The 19,323-nt window shown below is 39.2% G+C and overlaps 1 protein-coding gene across 1 annotated transcript in view; it reads left to right on the forward strand.

Annotated features, from left to right (window-relative positions):
• Positions 1–19,323, forward strand: part of DAAM1 (dishevelled associated activator of morphogenesis 1) — a 170,795-nt gene that overhangs the window by 22,932 nt on the left and 128,540 nt on the right. The gene's annotated exons all lie outside the window — the stretch shown is intronic.

The following is a 19,323-nucleotide window of genomic DNA, read 5'->3' on the forward strand; positions in this document are numbered from 1 at the left end:
CTGGCTTTATCTAAACTGACATGGCTCAGGAGGCATAAAAGGAGTGCTTGTGGGCCACATGCAGAGTTAAATCTTTGATAAACTGGCTGGTTCTGCCTCTCCACATAAGAATGGAACATTTGTAATGGTATCAGACCATGCGAAACATTGTTTTGCATTTTAACAACAATCAGCCAGGCTACAGATAACAAAACAGAGCATTTTCCTGTTTCATCTGTGCCTAATTTCCTTATCACTATAATTGGTTAATAATTGTGAAAAAGCATTATTCTCCATTTGTTTGATCTCAGTTTTGCAGTGAAGTTGATAAAAGACATGTGAATCCAATCATTCTGAACAAAGTGGTACATAAGATTTTTAATGGTCAAGCAACAAGCATTCAGGAAATTGAATTGAAGGTCAATAAGAGCAGGACAGAAATTATAATTTACAAATCAAATACTAAATATATATTTGTGGGTTTTAAAGAATACAACACACACAAATGGTATATAATATATTGTATTTTTAAAAGAACTTTTTAAAGTTTAAAGAACTTAAAGATATATATATGAATTATTTTGTATAGTCGATTATATATTGGAGAAATTCTGCATGATGGTAATGATCACGGATGACGCTGGGTTATTTGGAACAAAATGTTGCAACATGGAGCTTCCATTCTGATAAATATACAGCACTTCTTCAGAAAAGCATGCATAGCCTGGGAAGTCCTTGGAAAGCTTGCTAGGTCTTGACTTAAAGCATTGTGACAATTAACAAGCTGTCCTAGTTCTGGATATGACTTGTGTGTGTGTGCAGCATGTTCTGTTCTCTGGAAATGTGTTTTTGAGAGTAAGAAGGGGATGAAGATGTTCTGCAGAAAGTCCTGAAGAGCTGCTGCCAAAGGAGGCGATGGTTGGATACAGGGATTAAAAAGTCTGATCCTTAAAGGGCCTTGCTGGTTCTCCATGTAGCACATATAACAAGGCTGTCAAGTCCATGATCTTTCAATTTTCAAAGGGAAGACAGTTTCTAAAAGCGATAGGTTGTGTGCAGAAAGCAGAATGAAATTGTTTCTATCCAAAATAAATCTCCATATGTATCTTTGGCATAATCCTATTTATTATTTATTTATACATTCTTAATATCTATTATTTATATCCAGCCCTGGCAACTTTAAGACCTGTGGACTTCAACTCCCAGAATCCCCCACTCTGCCATGATTTATATAGGTCTGATACTATTTTATTTATTTATTTGTTTGTTAAATTTATTTGCCACAGGGAAATAAAAATAAACATTAAAATTACTATGCCATAGACATGACATAATTATATGAACACTTCTGCAAGCCACTATCTAAATTGCTTGGTTCATATTTTATGACAGTTTATTAACGAAAACTTGCCTTTTCCCTCTTCCAAGAAATGTTTTTATTACTACTTTTCTGAAGGGATTCTGAATCACTGTAGGGTTGGGAGAGGAAGCAGGAAGAATGAGATATCCAGGGCGAGAACCGGATCTTTCCCAACCAGGTATCATATTATGCAATAAACACACAGTTTTATGGTATCACAAAGCTCTTTGTTTCATCAGACTGACAGAGTTGAAGTTGATGAAACAAGCCGGGCTCAGTGTTATTGTTATTGGGTGTTGTTGGATGAAACTGGAATGAAGTAGACTGACAATGGGTGGAAATTTATTAAGGTTTGTTTTTTGCAGTATGTTTGTACAGACATACCCAATGGAGCTTTTTTTATTCTGTTGATGAGCAGGAGGCCTTTTCTGTTCTGGCTAACAAAAAATACTCAAAAATGACTGAATAGACTATAATGATCACTTTGTTTAGGATTGCAGATAAAATAACTTGTATTTGTGTTGATTGGGATGCATATATACCTGGTTCACTTGGTGTAACTCACAGGTCTGCAACCCGCGGCTCCGGAGCCGCATGCGGCTCTTTCAGCTCCCAGTCCTCTGCCATGTGCAGTCCCAAAAAAAAAAGTGGGACTAAAAAAGTTCAACCAATCAATTCAAATATGCAGGGTAGGTGCATATCTTGCCTTGGCTCCACTCTTCAGTCAAACCCTGTTCTGCGCATGCGCGCATGTACGTGCATGCGCACGCAGTTTTTGCGGCTCCCAGTTTTTCCTTTTGTGAGGGAACCGGTTCAGAGTGGCTCTTTCACTGTTTCAGGTTGCTGACCCCTGGTGTAACTGAAACAAATGTAGCTATTATTTGTGTACTTGTAAGATGTAATTTTTACCTTGTACAGCTTGAGGATATGAACAATGATCCTGAGTGTTAAAATGTAAGCATATTATTTGATGTCTTCCAGTGCCGTGTAAATCAGCCTCAGTCATCCTGGCCAAAGATTCAATGACGTTTCAGGTCTGGATATTTCTGGGTGAACCAAAATATCCATATTTATTTCATGGCTTCAGGTTTCATGTGGAACTAGAGAGTAGGTTGATCTCTTTGAAGGGCAGGTTTCACTGAGTGCCCTTCAGTTGATGGACTTCTATGTAGTTTTGATAACATTAGCAGAACAAGATTGTAAATCAATTTTTACAGTAAGTTTCTTTGGAAGGTTGGAATTGCTTGATGCTATAGTATGGATAATGTCTTATTTGTGGAATAATCTTTCTCACGTTTGACTAAAGCCTGGCTAAATCTGACTTGAAATCTAAATGAAATCTTTGCTTCATGTCTTACCTAAGTGTTCACTTCCATTAATAGCAAAGAAGATTAAATTAAACATGTCTTGAACAAATGTAGAAGCCCATTTTGTGATAACTACAGGTTGATGTGTAGGACACTATAAAAAAATCAACTTCTGGTTATTCTTTTTACTTTGTCTCCCCCTTCCCTCCTTAAAATTGTGGAACTGAGTTTAGTTTAACCATCATTTCTGAACAGGGTGAATATCCTTTAGCCTTGCAATTAACTGAGTTTGCAACATTTATTTTTTTAAAGGGAAACAGGAAATTATTAAAGTGACTTAATATATTCTAGAGACTTTGTAATATAGAAGTCCTTGACTTACAACCGTTTAGTGACCATTCAAAGTTACAATAGCACAGAAAAAAGTAATTTGCAATCATCACCTGATCACCTGATCATGATTTGAGTGGCAACTGTTGTGTTTTTACAACGGTTGTAGCATTACCACTTGATCCCTATTTGCAACCTTCTCAGTTGGCTTCTGTGAAGCAAAGTTAATGGGAAAGCTAGCAAGATAGTGCAAGTTATGGTCACATGGTGATAACCACAGTAAACAAAGATCATGAAGCCAGGTGCAGTCATGTGATGCCCCACTTAATGACAGCTTTGTTTAACAATGAATTTTCCAGTCCAAACTCTGGTTGTAAGTCAAGGACTCATGTATAGAATTCTATTTATTTTTTAGAAGTCCAATTTTTTCCTACAAATTATACTTACTATAATAAGTATGTTATATACTTACTATATATGCACTTAACAATGATTAGTGAATAGGCCATAGTTGCCTTGATTTGGGCAACAGGACTCCAGTACCCTTTTCCTCTTCTGTTTAGCATCTACATGAAACTACAGGGCAAGGTCAGCCCCTACCATGGGCTGAGATTTCGTCAATATGCTGATAACCACCCAGCTGTATGTCCCAGCCCATGGTGAGCTAAGTGATGTCCTGAACTCCCTCTCAGTGCCTGGAGGCTTATAAGGGCTGAATGGGGAACAACAGGCTGAAACTGAGCCCTGGAAAGACAGAACGGCTGTGCGTTTGAGGTTCTTTAGTCCATGAAGAATTGCCATCTCTGGTGTTGGATGGGGTTGCACTGTCCCAGGCAGACCTGATGCATAATCTGGGGGTTCTCCTGGACTCATGACTCCTGTTCGAGGAGCAGATGGCAGTCGTGGCCAGGAGGACCTTTGCACAACTACAGGTTGTGTGTTAGTTAAGTCCTTTCCTGGACCAATCCCTGCTAACAATTACTCACGTCTTAGTCACCACCCGTCTTAATTATTGCAACACACTCTACATGGGGCTGTCCTTGAAAAGTATCCAGAAGATTCAAAATGCAGCACCCCGTCTGGTTTTGGGCAAGCCTGGAGGAACGTTGTCCATGGGGTCGCGATGGGTCGGACACGACTTCGCAACTAACAACAACAGATTTGTGCATGTGTTACTTCTCCTGCAGGAGCTGCATTGGCTGCCGATTTGCTTCCAGGTCCAACGCAAAGTGCCGGTTGGTCACCTTCAAACCCTAGATGGCTTGGGACCAGGTTATTTGAAGGATCGACTTTTCCCAGTCATATCTATCTATCCGACCCACCAGAGTGGGAGATGCAGGGAGTGCCATGGGTCCCCTCTCCTAAGGAGCTTCATCTAAGAAGGTCATGGCTCCCTCCCTGTGGAACATCACCTCGGCAGAGATGAGATTGCCCCTCCCCCCGGCACTTTGACACTCTTTTGTAAGACCCCAAAGACATGGTTCTACCAATGGGCCTGGGGAACCCAGATTGGTATGGAGTCCATCAAGTGGCTCTTCCAATTGTTGTCACCAGGGACGTGGGGGGGTTATTGTTTTTTGTATTGGGGTTTTATCCTTGTAAGAAGCCCAGAATCACAGAGAGTAAGTTGGGCAACCATATAAATTTTTCATAAATACTGTAAATACTAGAATGGGAGTTTTTGAACTTGATAATATTATGACTTCCTAAAAGGATAATAATGGATTTGTTTGAAAATACACTCCTCCCCATGATTTTACCAAAGTCACACATAAAATGTGCATTGATCTGTCTTAAGTCAGCTGTACAATGGCTCAGCTTGCAAAAGGTGGTGGGCTATAAGTTGCTTTGAGCACTTTCTTCCCCAGCATAGACACACAGAGAAAACAACAATCACAGCCTATTTATTTCCCCCTCCAGCTTGGTCCCTTCCCTTCAACCCCCACCTTGAAGTTTTCTCTTCACTGCAATGTGTCTCTTCCCGCCATTGAAATCCCTCCAAAGAATGAGCGACAAATCAGAAAATCAGTGTTTGGCATAAAACCAAAACAGGCTGTAGAAAACCAAAAATAACACTCTGGTTAATTCAGGGTTTTGGACTTAGTTGCTTGAAAGTTTAGTTATTGCTCCAAAGAACCACTTCCCTGATTTATGTCTCTGTAGGTCAGCACTTTTTTTTCTCATAGAACGCTCAGAACGGAGTTCCAGCACCTTTTTTGGATGGAACCTTGTAGGGTAGGCAAGGCAGGTTGTATGACATGTGTGAGTTCTGGCACCTTTTTCTTTTACAAAAAAAGCACTGGGTAAGACTCTGTGATTCCAGAAATATAAGAATTGAAAAGGATCATGGGGGAGGGGGGGAGTGTCTAACTAACCAACCTCCTGGATCAGTGCAGCATCCCTGACCAAAGGCTGTTCAGTGTCTACTTGAACAGATTGAAGAGGAGCCCACCACCTTTTTGAATAATTAGTTCCACACTTTAAAATGAAATAGTCAGAACATAGCAGAGATTCTCATCGTTCGGCTGCTTAATGCATCTATTTACGACAAGATGTCCCAGTTGAGTCTCGGTGGATAGATCAGTCTTCCATTACATTTTTTTTAATCCTTATATACTGAGACTGTTTGTGATGTTTTTACCCTTGAAAACTGGAATAGTTTTAAAGCTGTGCAGCAATGTTTTTAGGAAATGCTCCACTCTAATACTTTCATTTACAACTATATTTCTTTTGTATAGTGGAGCTTACCTTGGGAGCTGCAGACAACAGTCAGTGGTGAGGTTATATTTTGTTATAAAAATAGCAAACCTATTTTTACAGTAAAGCAAGCATACTCTCCCTAAAGGCCACCCAGTGAGATTCATAATAGAACATCTGGGAGCTACAGCCTTTGTCAAGTTTAAAATATTGTTGCCATCACACCAGACCTTGATTAGTGTGTTTGAATTCACTCCAGATACAATCCCATGTAATATTATACAGGAACATTTGTTATGTATCAAATATTGCTTCATGATCACAAACATCCATAGAGATGCATCTTCAGAGTGAATAATTAGGTGATCTGCATATTCCATGCATCTTGTTTCCCATAAGTTATAAAAATCTTTGAGGCTAGAAATTTGCATAATTTCTTGAATATGGAACAAAACAGATTTGTGAAGGAAGGGCTTGATATTAGCTGCTTAGTACTGCCTCCTGATTTCTTGTTTGATTTGTATCCTGTCAGTTTGGAAGGTCTACTGATACAAACCAGAATGAAGTTTTTTAAGACTACTCACCTCTGCTCTGGAAGACTGTCTTCTTTCTATTGAACTGGAAAGCAGTGTGTCTTTTGGGGGAGAAAAATAGCTTAGGATTTTTGTATGGGAATGTTAAGATAAAACAAGGGTAGTGCATGGGGTACAGGAGTTGTAGTTGTGGTTTGAATGTTAGAAATGCAATGGCAGATTTTTTTTATTGTCTAAGTGACTATCAACTTAAACCTTTTACTACCAATCAATGATTGTCAGCGTCTCCAGCTTTATACTGCAGTACAGTAGCTTTTTTCATTAAGAGCACAAAATTGTTTGGGCAAATGAAAAAGAGGCAACCCTTTATGAGGGTCTTTAAAGAAAAGGGAGAAAAAAAGTGAATCCACAGGTCTTTCCCTTGTTAACTATCTAGTTGACAAATAATAAAATATAAATTAATAAGTGACCCGTCATGCTATTGTGCAATTTTGTTCTTTGCCTGAATTTGTTGGCCAGAGAAATGGCAACAAGCTACAGCAGCCTATCCTCTCTCCCATTGCAGAAACAGAATGAGAGCCTATTCCTCGTTTTATGCTTTCTGGACTTTAGTGTAAAAGTCTAGATTATGTCTAGCAGAGGGTATTTATTTATTTTATTTATTTATTTATTTGATTTATATACTGCCCTTCTCCTGGAGGACTCCATATGAGAGTCAGTTTGGTGTAGCACATAAAGGCCCTGGACTAGAAACTGGAAAACCGTGGATCCAAATCCTGGCTTGAGACTTGAAAGCCAACTTCGTGCCCATCATTCTCTCTCAGCCCTGGGAAGAAGGCAGTGGCAAACCACTTCTGAAAAATGTGGCAGAAAACACATTTCTCTGTATGTGGTCACCAGGAGTCACGCTTGACTCAGAGGTCCAAAAGGACAGGAAGAGGGAGAATGTAGTGACATAGTGCCATCAGCAGTATAAATGATAAAGCTGGAAAATCCCCTTTGAACTGAGTTCAGCTCCTGATGTCTTGATGGATGTATCTCTACAGTTTTCTTGACAATAGAATGGAAGTGGTTTGGCACTGCCTTCTTTCAGAATGTTTTCCACTGTCTTTCTCCCACTCGGAAACTAATTGGGCCCAACATTTCTTAGCTTCTAAGCATAGGCAAGGTCAGCAAGTGCTGTCATCTGCTGCATGTCACAGAGTGATGTCTTGAAGTGGGGGTGTGATGGAGAATCCCAGGGTACTCGAAAGAACAGTCATGAATGGAACTTCAGCTCCACTTAGTTCTCCATCTCATGGGTAGCCCTGGAATACTTGAATCAGCCTGTTTTGCCCAGCTCTTGAACTTCTGGCTGGCGTCCATTTTTCCACTTCTCCTGGGTAGAGAGATGTGTCAGATTGAAATGATGTTTTTGTCTTTTATCTTGGAGCCCTACAACATAGTTTCCATAAACATCTGTAGCAACTACTGCTCAGCCTTAACGCAAGCAGCCCCCTCCTGTTCAAACCTGACAATTGGGCTGCAATACAGGGGTACCAATTCCTCTTAATCAGTGAAAAATTCAGATGGTAGGCAGGACTGAAATACAGTACATTTGCCATCTCCCCATTACTAATGATAAATTCTTAAGCAGCAGCTAAAGATCAAACTTTTAAAGTACTGTTCTGGAGCAATAAAGTGCTATTAGGCTTCCAGAGTGAACATAGAGCCCCCAAAGCAACTGTTATCTGTGAGCTGAATGTACATAGCTGATTTTGCAATGTGTAACTGTATGCATAGAAAGCAGCATAAAGACATGCTCTCAATGGTTGTTTTATCCATGGCTCTAGTACTCCTTTCAGATAGGTTGGGGTTCATTTAGGTATTATCTAGACACACAGAACTTTTTTTGTTTAATGCAGGCATCCCATGGCTTGTCCTAAACAAGGAATTTCCTTCTCCCCCAGTAGCTGCAGCACATCATTAATGCAAAGGACAGAGTGTACTAGAAACCGTGTTCATGTGGGAAGAGGGAGTAGATGTTCTAATTAAATGGGAACAAAAATGGTTTGCAGCAGGGCGATCAGATCATGTCAGTGTTACAGAGACAAGAATAATCCAGGTTTTACTCTGGTTGCCATATAAGACTGTCTCATCAAATACTTTCCATGTTTCAGTGGCCAGTGGCAACCTGCTGTTAAGTTTTTAACCATTGCAAAGCAGGACTACAATATTTCTCTTTTCTTTTCTTTTCTTTACATGCGTTCTCTGTTTGCTTTCAAACATTTCACTTTCCAAAGGATGGGGGAAGAGGGTGATGCAAATCACAATGTACAGAGTACTCCATGTTAATAAATTGTCTTTTTCCTGGAATCTACCTTGGATGCCTGTGTGTTTGGCAAGATGATGTGGCTTTGGCTTGTTCAAAGTAAAGGTTTGGGGTCTTTACTGTGTTGGCTTTGGCAGCCAACCACCAATAGCTTTGGTGTAGGGTACCTATTTGTTTTTCCTGTTAACTATGCCAATGCTGCTAGAAACTTTTCTGCTCCTTTACTTTTCTGTGAAAAAGGTTCTTATTTCTGGAAATGTACTGTTTCATCAAATTAACTGGTAACTTATTAAGCAAATATGATGCCAGCCTTTTGTTTCCCCAACTCTCCAATGGAGGAAGACATGCTCAGTTTTTCCTGACCTTACTAAAATGAGTATGTTATGGGCTTTCAGTGCTTGCACTTAAACAAATCTTAAGAGAAGTGAATGCAGTTGGATTGTCATAATTTCTAAATATCTGAGTGCGCCAACAAAAATATTTTTCAAGGGAAGCGTGTTTTTTAAGAGAACATTTAAATGTTATTCAGTATGCTTATTTTTTTAAAGCATAATGCTCTTGAAATGGGATACCCAAAACATTAAATTAATTCAGACTTTATCAGCAATTTGTCTGGATACTCCTGTGTCTACATCTTTGTTCACAACAGCCAGAGGCATTTTTATAAAATAGCAGAATCAGGGTTTTGTTATCTAATATTTGAATGCAAGTGCGTGAACTTCTCTTATCTTTTCCTGAGTATCAGATACAGTACTTGAACACAATTTTGTCATCTTTGGATACATTTCTTGCATGTTTATGCTACTTTTTTCTCCAAAGAGTTTTGAGAAAGCCCTACATAGCCTTATTTGTTTCATTACAGCATTATGCACCAACAGACAAGGTTTTAATGAGTTCCTTTGCTTCAGCATAAATGGTGTCATTTGTTACACCAGTCTGATTCATGGCTGTTCATGCACATTATTATGTTAAAAGCACAGGTAAAGTTGGCAAGCGTGTTGTTGAAAGACTGCGTGAATTCTACTGGAATACATCAAAGATGCATCTTATTTCTACAGTGGCTAATCAGATGCTTCCCTGGAAACCACCAAATGGTTTTTTTTCCCCTATTGTTCCTAAATAATTTATATTCTGCCATGTATCCATGGCTTGATCTGTGCCAGTCCAAGTGCTTCAGGCAAATGTATTGTACTCTTTCCATTTAGCTGCTGACAAAACCCTTGTCTTCCTTAAAAATGTTGAATGATGGTTATCTATGTGGAAAGCACTGTAGTCAATGCTACGGTGAGCTACCTGGAATGGATACTACGAGGGTGGGTGGGTGGGTGGGGGAAATCAATGCAGCTTCTTTTGTTGTTGTTGTTGTTAGTTGTGAAGTCATGTCCGACCCATCATGACCCCATGGACAACGTTCCTCCAGGCCTTCCAGGCCTTTACCATCTTCTGGAGTCCATTTAAGCTCACACCTACTGCTTCAGTGACTCCATCCAGCCACCTCATTCTCTGTCATCCCCTTCTTCTCTTGCCCTCAACCTTTCCCAGCATTAGGCTCTTCTCCAGTGAGTCCTTCCTTCTCATTAGGTGGCCAAAATATTTGAGTTTCAACTTCAGGATCTGGACTTCTAAAGAGCAGTCAGGGTTGATCTCCTCTAGGACTGACCGGTTTGATCGCCTTGCAGTCCAAGGGACTCGCAGGAGTCTTCTCCAGCACCATAGGTCAAAGGCTTCAATTCTTTGGCGTTCAGCCTTTGTTATGGTCCAACTTTCACTGCCATACATTGCAACTGGGAAGACCATAGCCTTGACTATATGCACTTTTGTTGGCAGGGTGATGTCTCTGCTTTTTAGTGTGCTGTCTAGATTTGCCATGGCTTTCCTCCCCAGGAGCAAGCGTCTTTTAATTTCTTGGCTACAGTCCCCATCTGCGGTGATCTTGGAGCCCAGGAAAATAAAATCGGTCACTACCTCCATTTCTTTCCCATCTATTTGCCAGGAATTGAGGGGGCCGGATGCCATGATCTTGGTTTTCTTAATGTTTAGTTTCAGCCCAAGTTTTGCACTCTCCTTCATTCGCAACAAGAGGCTCTTTCGTTCCTCTTCACTTTCTGCCATTAGAGTGGTATCATCTGCATATCTTAGATTGTTGATATTTCTCCCGGCAATCTTAATTCCAACTTTTGATTCATCTAGCCCTGCCTTTCTCATGATGTGCTCTGCATATAAGTTAAACAGGCAGGGCGACAGTATACAGTACAGCCTTGCCGGACTCCTTTCCCAATTTTGAACCAATCAGTGGTTCCGTGTCCAGTTCTCACTGTTGATTCTTGACCCGCTTATAGATTTCTCAAAAGACAAATAAGATAGTCTGGTACTCCCATCTCTTTAAGAACTTGCCACAGTTTGTTGTGATCCACACAATCAAAGGCTTTAGTATAGTCAATGAAGCAGAAATGGATGTTTTTCTGGAACTCCCTAGCTTTCTCCATGATCCAGCATATGTTGGCAATTTGATCTCTAGTTCCTCTGTCTCTTTGAAATCCTGCCTGTATTTCTGGTAGTTCTTGATCCACATACTGCTGGAGTCTATCTTGTAGGATTTTAAGCATAACTTTACTAGCATGTGAAATGAGTGCAATGGTGTGATAGTTTGAACATTCTTTGGCACTGCCTTTCTTTGGAATTGGAATGTAAACTGATCTTTTACAATCCTGTGGCCACTGTTGAGTTTTCAAATTTGCTGGCAAATTGAGTGTAGCACTTTTACTGCATCGTCTTTTAAGATTTTGAATAGCTCAGCTGGAATACTGTCACCTCCACTAGCTTTGTTGTTGCTCAGCTTTCCTAAGGCCCATTTCACTTCACATTCTTTCCTAAGGCCCATTTCACTTCACATTCTAGGATGTCTAGAATCACATTCTAGGACCACCTCATCGTGCTTATCAGGGACGTTAAGCTCATTCTTGTATAGTTCTTCTGTGTAATTTTGCCACCTTTTCTTAATCTCTTCTGCCTCTGTTAGGTCCCTGCCATTTTGGTCCTTAATCATGCCCATTTTTGCATGAAATGTTCCCTTCATCTTTCCAATTTTCTTGAAGAGATCTCTAGTCCTCCCTATTCTATTGTTTTTTTTCTATTTCTTTGCACTGTTCATTTAAGAAGACATTCTTATCTCTTCTAGCTATTCTCTCGAATTCTGCATTCAGTTGGGTGTATCTTTCTTTTTCTCCCTTGCCTTTCGCTTCCCTCCTTTCCTCAGCTATTTGCAAAGCTTCCTCAAACAGCCATTTTGCTTTCTTGCATTTCTTTTTCTTTGGGATGGTTTTAGTTGCCACATCTTGTACAATGTTGCGAACGTCCGTCCATAGTTCTTCAGGCACTCTTTCTATCAGATCTAATTCCTTAAATCTATTTGTCACCTCTACTGTATATTCGTCAGGGATATGATTTAGTTCATACCTGAGTGGCCTAGTGCTTTTCCCTACTTTCTTCAGTTTAAGCCTAAATTTTGCAACGAAAAGCTCATGGTCTGAGCCACAGTCAGCTCCTGGTCTTGTTTTTACTGACTGTATAGAGCTTCTCCATCTTTGGCTGCAGAGCATATAGTCAATCTGATTTCTGTGTTGACCGTCTGGTGATGTCCATGTGTAGAGCTGTCTCTTGTGTTGTTGGAAAAGAGTGTTTGCTATGACCATCGTATTCTCTTGACAGAATTCTATCAGCCTGTGCCCTGCTTCATTTTGTACTCCAAGGCCAAACTTGCCTGTTATTCCGGTTATCTTTTGGTTTCCTACTTTAGCATTCCAATCCCCCATGATGATAAGGACATCATTTTTTGGTGTTAGTTCTATAAGGTGCTGTAGGGCTTCATAGAACCGGTCAATTTCATCCTCTTCAGCACTGGTGCTTGGGGCATAGACTTGGACTACTGTGATATTGAATGGTTTGCCTTAGATTCGAACTGATATCATTCTGTCATTTTGAGGATTGTATCCTAGTATTGCTTTTCCTATTCTTTTATTGACTATGAAGGCTACTCCATTTCTTCTGAGGGATTCTTGCCTGCAGTAGTATACCTGGTGGTCATCTGAATTAAATTCACCCATTCCTGTCCATTTCAGTTTGCTGATTCCTAAGATGTTGATGCTCAGTCTTGTCATCTCTTGTTTGACTATGTCCAGCTTTCCTTGATTCATGGATCTTACATTCCAGGTTCCTATGGAGAAAAAATCTTTATAGCATCGGACTTTCCTTTCACCACCAGACACATCCACAGCTGAGCGTCCTTTCGGCTTTGGCCCAGTCGCTTCATTCTTTCTGGCGCTACTAGTACTAGCCCTCTGCTCTTCCCCAGTAGCATATTGGATGCCTTCCGACCTGAGGGGCTCATCTTCCAGCGTCATATCGTTTTGCCTTTTGGTACTGTCCATAGGGTTTTCATGGCAAAGATACTGGAGTGGGTTGCCATTTCCTTCTCCAGTGGATCACGTTTTGTCAGAACTCTCTGCTATGACCTGTCCGTCTTGGGTGGCCCTGCACGGCATAGCTCATAGCTTCATTGAATTACGCAAGCCCCTTCGCCATGACAAGGCAGTAATCCATGAAGGGGCAGCTTCTTTTAGTTCACTTGATTATGAATTTTGCTTTGAAGCCTGAGTAGGTTGAAAGTCAGATGCATTGTGATTCTTAACCAGATAGCAAGGACAGCTTTTGTATATTTGTATTTTGCTAATTTCAAAAATCTTGGCAGAACTTCATTTCTCTGTATGAAGGATATTGCAGCAAGGAATGCAATTTGTTTGGTGTATTCTATTGTTAAACATGTTTCCTAGCAAATCTATCCCACAAAGAGTAAGTATGTTCTCATTTGGCAACCTTTGCGTGATTATTTTAAAACTGTGACCCTCTTTAGTATCCCTCTATGTTGAGCAAGACATCTGGCCATTTATGTGTAATGGGATCTTACGTGCTTGTATTCTTTGATTTCCAACTTTGTTTTCAAGTTTTTTCCCCTTAAAATAAACACAGATACACTATTAGCAGATTTATGTTTGTCATGTCATCTTGCCCTACAGATATGTTGGAATTTCAGTGTCTAGAATTTTATATCAGAGCCAAAAACAATTTTAACCCAATTTGAGGGCATCATGTTGAGCCAATTTCTTAGGGAAAGTGTTCCATATATGTCATTTTATCTCTTTCAAATATTTTTATGCTCTGTTTCACAAAATATCTCCCAAACAACTTTCACTATTTTTTATATCCTTAATTATTTACTTAATGGCCACGCCGGGCACTCAACTTTGAACACCACTCAATTCTCCAATACATAACTGAAGCAATGAAGACTGAATTTAAAAACAAAATAATATAATAGCATTGAAGTAGAGATATACTTAGAAGAATAAAGCCAATTTATCAAGGCAGTACAGTTTGGAACACTATGTAAAACAAAGCCAATAAATCTAATAGTGAAAAAAAATAGCCAAAAATTCTCCCTTATCACTGAAAGCATTCAAAGGCAGATGAGGATATAGAATAGACATTGCCCCTTGCTTTAAAAGCTTGTTGTGTATGCTAGCTAAACTCCCAAACAAATGGTCAAAGCAAGAACACCATCATTAACAACACCTTTCTCCAGCAGGCCTACTGTTTTTCTTTGAAAAGGATCTATAGCAGATACCTGTAGAAAAAGTGTTCTCAATAAAGGCTTTAGCTGCCATGGCTAGGAATTATGAAAGTTGTAATAACAGCTACAGGGTGCCAGATTGGAGAAATCTCAAACCTCTAGGTTTTCCTAGATTTAATCTTTGGGATAGGAATATCCACACGGTAGGCTGCAAATATCAAAAAGCTGACAATGAAGCTTCAAGTCATGCATATAGGAAACAGGTATTTATATTATATATTGCATTTATAGCAAGTTGGTTCTGTTCATCAAGCAGTGTTTGTCTTGATTGATATCCAGAATCTCAGATGTTTGGTGTGGGTAAGGAGGAGATATTGAAGGGTGATGGTGTACAATGCTGTATGGGTTTCCTGTTTTACATAAGGTTTGGAGGAAATCCTTCCTTCCAAGGTATAGAAAAAATAATTTAGATTCCTGCACCAAGCAAAGAAGTAAAATTGATGGCTTCAATAGTCCCTTCCAATTTTATGATTGGGAGAATGCCATTAGAAGTATTTTTTCTGAATGTTGACTGTTGCTAAGAGTAGGAAGGCTCTGTGCAAACTGTGGACCTCCTTTCCTCCCTCCATCCCCCCCCCTTTCTCACTTAAGACATAGATAAATTAATTTTAATGCTTTTTGAAGTTTTAACATTTTATTCTGATAATTCTAGCCATTGTATTTGTCTCTGTGATTTGCTTAAACAATATAAACCACCTGGGCTGCACTTTTTACTGTGGATTGTGGAAAATAAATTTTAGGAAAGACTTTAAAAGAAAGAAGAAAGAAAGAAGAAAGAAAGAAAGAAAGAAAGAAAGAAAGAAAGAAAGAAAGAAAGAAAGAAAGAAAGAAAGAAAGAAAGAAAGAAAGAAAGAGAAAGAGAAAGAAAGAAAGAAAGATGATAGACCAACTGATTTCATTTGAACACTGCCTGTTCCAAGCAATTCTTGGGAAGGTTCAGAAAAAAAGCAAACAATAATATAAATTTTGATTGTTGGTCATCCTGCTGCTTTCTGCACTAATTTGCTAAAATGTTGATCTATTAGGTAGAATATTGCCTATATTGCTTTTTCCCTTTCTCTTCAGCCTAGTGTCAGCCATGCTGGCTGCAGGATCATGAGAGAGCTAGTGCATTCAGTACTCTGCAGATTTTTGTTTTGCTTTTAAATTTGGTTGTACATTCCTGGGGGAATATCCAACCTCTTGCCCTGGTTTGATGGTTTCATGTAACACGTTATAGCGTCTCTGGCAAAGAAATAATTGGCATAAGAATCTTACATCGTGATCTGGCCAGACGCCTCACCTGGATGGAAATGACCAACCTCAGAGATTAACTATGACTCTGAAACTTCCCTTTCTCTAACCCCAGCAATCTGTGTTGTGAGCTTATTGGGGAAAGTTTTCTTGTTTCCTCTTGCATGGGAAGTTGTCTGTCATTTTGTCTGAGTGCCCAAGGCTTGCCAAAAAGGAAACATCTGGGCTCTTTCCCGTTTGTTATCACTCTGTGATGTTTGCAGCTTTTCTGCATAGAACATTGTTTTGAGGGGGAGCTCTTTCTGAGGAATTACTATAGTGTTGGTGGACAAACTGAAGTATTGATGGATGTGCTCAACTACTCAAATACAAGGAAAAGGTAGTAGTAAGACTAACTCCAAAGATGAATTGTTTGCACCTATCAAGCCTCCTTTCTTCGTGATGAGGGTGAGGCTTAATGGAAAGGCCCCAATTCTATAGCAGAGCATGTGTTTCCAGGCAGATAAACCCAAATTTTGTCCCAGCTATGAATAGAAAAAGCTTTTAAGGCTAGCATATATTATAGTTAGCCAGATGAACCAATTATCTTGGTATAAGGCAGTATTTTATAGTGGATCCGTGTTTCTTAAGTTGCCTGTCTCTTAGAGCCAAGGACTATATTTGACCTTTGAGCGTCATGCTGGTCGCCACATTCCAAAATCTGTGTTGGGCAGAAGTAATATTTTTTGATTTAGTATTTGCATTAAAATGTTGCATAATGTAGTACATTTATTATGTGTATATTTAATATTTATTAACCACATATGGGAAAACAAAGAGAGTAGGTTAATTTGCAAAGGGCAACTACCCTTTTGATTACATTATATAGAATGATCTACTGGAGAGAATACTATTGTCAGTGGTACATTCTGCATCTCCCTATTTATCCACATGAACTTTTTTTTTTAATCCCATTTGTATCCCACCCTTCTCCAAAGACTCAGGGCGGCTTACAATCTAAGAAGCACAAATCAATGTGCTTAGCAATAGCCTTCATTCTATGTATATGCCTGCTTATTAGGGCTTTCGCCCCCCCCACCCCCAAGCGGCATTTTTGCAAAGTCAGCTTATTGCCCCCAACAATCTGGGTCCTCATTTTACCTACCTCGGAAGGATGGAAAGCTGAGTCAACCTTGAGCCTGGTGGGACTCGAACCTGCACTAATTGCAGGCAGCTGGTGTTACTTAAGGAGGCATTAGCCCACTGCTCCACCAAGGCTCATTCCTGGCAGCATTTTCTTGAAACAATAATAAGCAATCTCTCAAAACTTATTTCTCATCACAAAATTTGCTTTGCTCATCCTTGAGATTCTTGCTTCAGCAACACAATCATGCCCTAGTATTGATGACTAGCATTGATGATGTTACCTCGTTTGGTAATGAAATGTCTGCAAGAAAACAACCAAGCTCAGAGAGCATCAAGGACTCCAGAGTCATCCCAAATACTCTGCACACATCCCAACATGATTACTCCATTCAGCCTAACCCCCACCAGCATGAAACCTTCCAGATTTTGTCCTGAGGAATCACACTGTGGCCTCCATCAGAGGCAGTTTTTAAAGCAAGTGTCCACTGTTAGGATTTGCAGCTTGCCAAAAGCACAGCCAAATTTGTAGGTGTCATTTTTGCTCTGTGCATACAGGCATGTTCATGAGTCTCACTGTCTCTTTTCTTTCTCTAACTGGAATTGATGACACTGTGCCAGGTTTTGATTGAAGGCAACGCAGGTGGGAAGTGGAAACATGAAACCTATTTCTTTGAAGGCATGTTCCCTTTACTTTTAAGATGACCATTTGGATCAACTCAGATCCTTTAAAAACATGTAGAGCAAATCTGTACATTAGATTTAGCTGCATTAGGACATAAAAACTGAAAATGCTAAAAACTGCTTATTATTATTATTTATTTATTTATTTTAATCCCATTTATATCCCGCCCTTCTCCGAAGACTCAGGGCGGCTTACAATTTAAGCACAAACCAATGTGCTTAGCAATAGCCTTCATTCTATGTATATGCCTGCTTATTAGGGCTTTCGGCCCCCGCCAAGCGGCATTATTACAAAGTCAGCTTAATTGCCCCCAACAATCTGGGTCCTCATTTTACCTACCTCGGAAGGATGGAAGGCTGAGTCAACAGTTAAACTGAAGTGAATGAAAATGTTGATGGAACCTACATAAAAGTGACTTTCTGACACATTTTGCCAGCACCTTTTATGTCAGGCATATTGTATTTCTTGCAAAGAATTTTTCTTCAAAATAGCATATTGGTAGCAACTGGTAATGTTTATTTTTTTCTCCCTCTTTGATCATTGGTACAGACTAGTGATGTTGCTTCTTCCAAAATCCATCTTTAAAAACAACTTGAAGGAGCAAAATCCTACATTATCAGGGCTTATGTTTCCAAACAATGCTTGAGATTTCTAGGCAAGCCTTCTAAAAGTACACTAAATCAGTGTTATGCCCAGGAATTAATTCCATCAAGACCTAAGTTTAGCTAATATTCGACTGTATTTCACACAGCAGTGCAAAATGCGGTTGTTTTTTTATCTCTCCCTTGCTAGGCTAAGATAAGAACAAAACAAAATAAAACAAATACCGGTATGTAGAAATGAAAAAAATATGATGATGGAGGAAGAAAAAATAAGAATCCCACATAGAAAATTATCTTTGTCCACAATTTTTGACTTGCTGATCGTTACCCTTAAGAAGACTTGTTAACATCATGTTTTACAATCTGTATTTTTAAATCATGTTTTTTAAAATTATGGAGGTTCCAGAGAGTGTATTTACCTTTAAGGTTTTAATACAAAGCTTGCTCAATCAGTTGAGATACCATCTAATTTTATGCTATACTGCTGCTGCTAGTTATGTAACTTCTGGCTGCAGGGGTGTGGGTATGTAGTTGGCATGCAGCACTACATGAAGTTTTTGAAGTTGCTGAATTTCAAAAAAAGCACATGATTCCCACTTGCATCTGGTGTAAACTTGGAAGACTTTTCACTTTATGTAACTGGATACTGAAAGTCAAGAGTCCTGTCATTATTTAAAGAAAAGCTGGAAATCCTGTCTGGTTAATTTGATTAAAATGGCATTGTATGGGCAGGTTTTCCAGAAGATTATGCTTTAAAAGCTGTGTTACCTCTTCCTGGTGGTTGATTACTCCTGATAACTCTATTTCTTTTTCTTGCCAATGTTTGTAAGTACATCAGGGCATTTTTTTAACCAAGTCTGGGTTGAAAGATTTATGGAATGTTCTATAGGAATTAATTATACCTTCCTCCATAATTCCCAGGCAGTGTGAGTGGAATTCTACCACAACAGAAAATGAATTGGAATTCAGCATAATTGTCTTATGGAGGTAAATGGCTGGAGGAAAGCTGAATTATTTATTTATTTTATTTATTTTATTTTAATTCCATTTATATCCCGCCCTTCTCCAAAGACTCAGGGCAGCTTACTGGATTAAGGAGACCCAATCTCAAATTCCTCCTTGTCCATTAAGTTCACAAATCAGTTTGGAAACAGCAAATTTATTTTGATCTAAAATGTCTTATAATGTGTTTATTTATTAAACATAATCTTAACATCCCAAAGAGATTTACAACAAAATGATAAAACAGTGAACTACATATATAGTCTGAAAACCACTTAGGAGAGAGTTGAAAAAAGTGTGAAAACACCTAGCATTATCAGACATAACCATAAAGAATTGTTAATTCTTCAGTTTAGCAGAAAGATGTGTAAAAGATGGTGGGTATAATAGGGATATGTTCAAGATGTGGAAATAGTATGATATTAAAACTCTTAGACATCTAGTGCAGCCAAATGATATACAATGCAAAATATATA

The sequence above is a fragment of the Vipera berus genome (genome assembly GCF_964194415.1).
Source record: "Vipera berus genome assembly, chromosome: 1".
Lineage (NCBI taxonomy): Eukaryota > Metazoa > Chordata > Lepidosauria > Squamata > Viperidae > Vipera > Vipera berus.